Source organism: Formica exsecta, unplaced genomic scaffold, assembly GCF_003651465.1.
Source record: "Formica exsecta isolate Colony F162 unplaced genomic scaffold, ASM365146v1 scaffold646, whole genome shotgun sequence".
Classification (NCBI taxonomy): domain Eukaryota; kingdom Metazoa; phylum Arthropoda; class Insecta; order Hymenoptera; family Formicidae; genus Formica; species Formica exsecta.
The window spans coordinates 62967-66780 of NW_021853409.1; positions in this window are offsets into that span (position 1 = coordinate 62967).

A 3814-nucleotide genomic window follows, 5' to 3' on the forward strand; every position below is an offset into this window, starting at 1 on the left:
TATGCTTAAAAGTTTGTCGTACGACAAATATAATATCGGCCTGATACGGGCTTTAGTTGTTAGCAAATTGACCAATGACAGTTGATTATTCCGAGAATATTCTTACGACTAACGACATACAGCTTATTGTAGAACGGGCCTTATTATAAATTTTTAAGAGCCGAATTGCAAAATCTGGCTGTATATGTAAAATTATTAGCTATACAAAAAAACTACCAAACTTTTTTAATGCGATACCAAACATTACCAATCAACCACCAATCGATTGATAAAAAGAAAATTCCCAAAAGTCAAAGTGGGGGGGGGGGCTAACTTTGGGAAGGTACTAATCAGCGCCTTTAGCTGGGCGCACGTCGGTGAGCCGGGCGTACGTCGGTGAGCCGCGCATCTGGTAGTATGCGGCGACGCACACTTCACGATGCGCGGCTCACCGACGTGCGCCCGGCTAAAGGTTGGCGCTGATTGGCCAGCAACTTTATTCAATAATAATTCCTTTATTAGGCGTTATAAAGAAAAATGGTTCAGGACTTTTCGACTCAGTTTGACCCAATCCACCTCCACCTTTCGTTTGGTCACTTACTTGTCGGACATCCTGTATATGTTTAAATTATAGTTAAAATTGTACGTGCAATTAAATATTGTATGATGATTAATAATAAATAGTAGAGTAATAGGTAACAGAGTGAACAAATACACAATATGTAAGACACGGGTGTCTGTTAGACTTGGCAATTTGTTGCTTTATTTGTTGCCATCGATACTTATTCGTGTATCATATCAACGGCGGGATAGAGAAATAGCACGATTGTCAATCCTTATTAAACATTATCTTTTAACAGTCTTGTAACAGTAACAGTTATCTTGTAACAATAATCACAGTTTCATAGACTAACAATTATAGTATTATTTGTCTTCAATTGTATCGATATCGCGTAAACGCATATACTACATAAGTACTGGTAGTGTTACGTCTCGACAATGCTCTTTTCTTACTATACCTCAGTTAGTGAGAAAAGGATAGCTCTCTATCTTTTAGGGCAATCTGCTTCCACCGTGGCAATTTGTCTTTTAACTGAGAAATCAGGTCAGGGGGAGTTGTTTGATTTTCGTCGCGACAACTTTCTTTAGAATGATTTATATTTTGACACAATTCGTTTAGTAATATGAATTCCGGCGTATAAGCAAAAAGATCGGTTGGATCGCTTATGCAAGGAGCATTTGTAATTGAAAGCAATTTAATTATTCAGAAAAAGCAATTCAATTATTCAGAAAAATCTCAACGGAAACTCTTGAAAGCCCGTTGAGATTTTTCTTTGAGAATCTTCTTGACTGTCCTTTTGAGGTTTATGAGAATAATTTAACCGATTTATAATATCTGGAGACAAAGAGACCTTTTCATAAGATATTACTCGAGGTTTATTTTTATTATTTAATCGGTTAAGCCGAGACAACTCGGAGAAAAAGCGTGCGGCATGCGTTTTTACACCGGCTCTATGATTCCGTTTTTTTCGGAGAGCTAGCCTGTATTTCGGGTTAACCATTTGCAAGGGGGCGTATTAATTATTTGGGGAGCATCTTAGATTAATATAACTCTAGGTATTGTGTTAATTGTAGTATAGTGAAAGTTAGAGAAATAATATTTTAAGAGAGAGAGAATTATGATAGTGGCAAAAATGAGAGAAGTATTAATGGAATTGGATGTGTTGATTAAGGGAACGTTTGTTGATTATGGGTAAAGGTCTATTATTAACATCGATACTAAATCTTACTGGTTTTATACAATCCTAAATTTTAATTCAAAGGGGAGGTTTAAGATATGGGAAAAATGCCGATCAGATGGCATACTTCGATGCTCGATAATGATGGAAACTCTGGAAAGAGGTCGGAGTGTCACCAGGTCAATAAAGCTCGGTAACCGGGTTTTCAAGGGTTGGACCACGTCCGAGTGAAATTAGAATGATGAAATATTTAGTATTTTATTTAACCTCCTGTTGTCACTTTTATTGGAAGGTTATAAGGTAAGGGAAAGCGTCAATCAAGGGCTCACTATGAGCTCGATAGACGATAGCCGTCAAGGGCACAATGTGCTCGACGGACGATGGAATCGGGAGATGATGGGAGAGTGTCGATCCGGGCAAAACAATGCTCGGCAACGATGGAAATTCGGGAAAAGGGTAGAAAGTCACTGGGGCAATAAAGCTCGGCAACCGGGTTTCAAGGGTTGGACCACGTCCGAGTGAAATTAGAATGATGAAATATTTTCAATCAATTGTTGAAATAAACTTGAGAATATAAGGGGTGTTAGTATTGCGGGTACTTACTGCGTTGTAGCAAGTAATCTTTCTTTTAGATCAATGTACTTTATACTTGCTTAAAGCCTTTCCTTTCTCATATACATACCTCGGTCGTGGATGAGATAGGCTAGACGTAGACAGGTGTATGTTCAAAGTCTTTATTCTTGACTTATACAGATTGAGCTTATACATCTATCTGACTGACTGATTGAAGATGAAAGACACGCAATTGCGTCTGAGAGACTGAGACTAAGACGGTAAGAGACTAAGAAGACTAAGCAGACTAAGAGAGTACTGACTGTATAATGAAAGACACGCGGTTGCGTCTGAGAGACTGAGACTAAAACGGTAAGAGACTAAGAAGACTAAGCAGACTAAGAGAGTATTGACTTGACGGGTGAAAATCTATATCTTATATACTATTGAGAAGCAAGAGCGTTGCGAGCCGTGTGCAGATTATTCTGAGAATTTAGTTTACGTTCTGGAAATTCTTTAAGTTGAAGGTTTTCTATGGAAATCTATGATGGAAATAATTCTAAGTATTGCCTATCGATTAGCGGTAAATCCTTATCGATTGTTTATGTTTTTGGCGTCTACATCGCGGATCTATTGGAGCCGCCGTGGATCTGCACACCTGCTTATTGCTTGCTGTCTCGGATAGTTTTACAATGTTAAAGCTACAGTATAACAAACGAAAAACTATAGTATAATATGGAAAAACTATAGTATAGTACGAGAAAACTATAGTATAATATAAGATAATATGAAAAAGCTATATTAATACTATCAGTTTTATGGAATCACTTGTTAAATTTGTTTCATGTCTGGTAATTAATTTGGAAATTCAAGTTTTAGTACTTCAGGACTGAAAAGAGTTATCCCAGATAAATTGTTATCATGTACTCTGTAATCCGTGATTCCATAAATGTAAGTTTCTTAAATCTATATATTATTCGCAATCGCATGGTTAAAGCTACTACCAAGCATATTAATTCATAGTGTAGTGAAAATACATAGTACAGTAATGCTTTCTTTGTGGAAACGTTTTATAATGATGACGTTATCAAATTATTGTTATAATTAAATTTTGTATAATATTGAAAGTTGATAATTATTAGCAAGGAATGTAAGAAAAATGTTTTTAACAAATTATTATTGCGCGCATTTTACGATTCCATAAAGAGTGGTGCGCATATTCCTTATTTTATTTATTTTAATCATACTCTTCGCATTTACGCAAAAATACTTATTATATATTCGTATATATAATTGATTAAAATCTTAAAGATGAAGTGTTAATAGTATCGTTAGTTATGTTCCTGAAGGAAGAGTAAGGAGAGTTATCTCGATAGTGTAGAAAGGAAAAAAGTTGGTCACGAAAAATGTTCCCTATGTGGCCAGGTTTGCCAAATGGAATAATTTGGACCATTTTGTCGCCATCTTGAATATTCGTATATGTATAGCAGAGAGAAGAATGAGAGTCGCCACGCTGCCGTTTTTCGTGTAACGCTTTTTCTAGG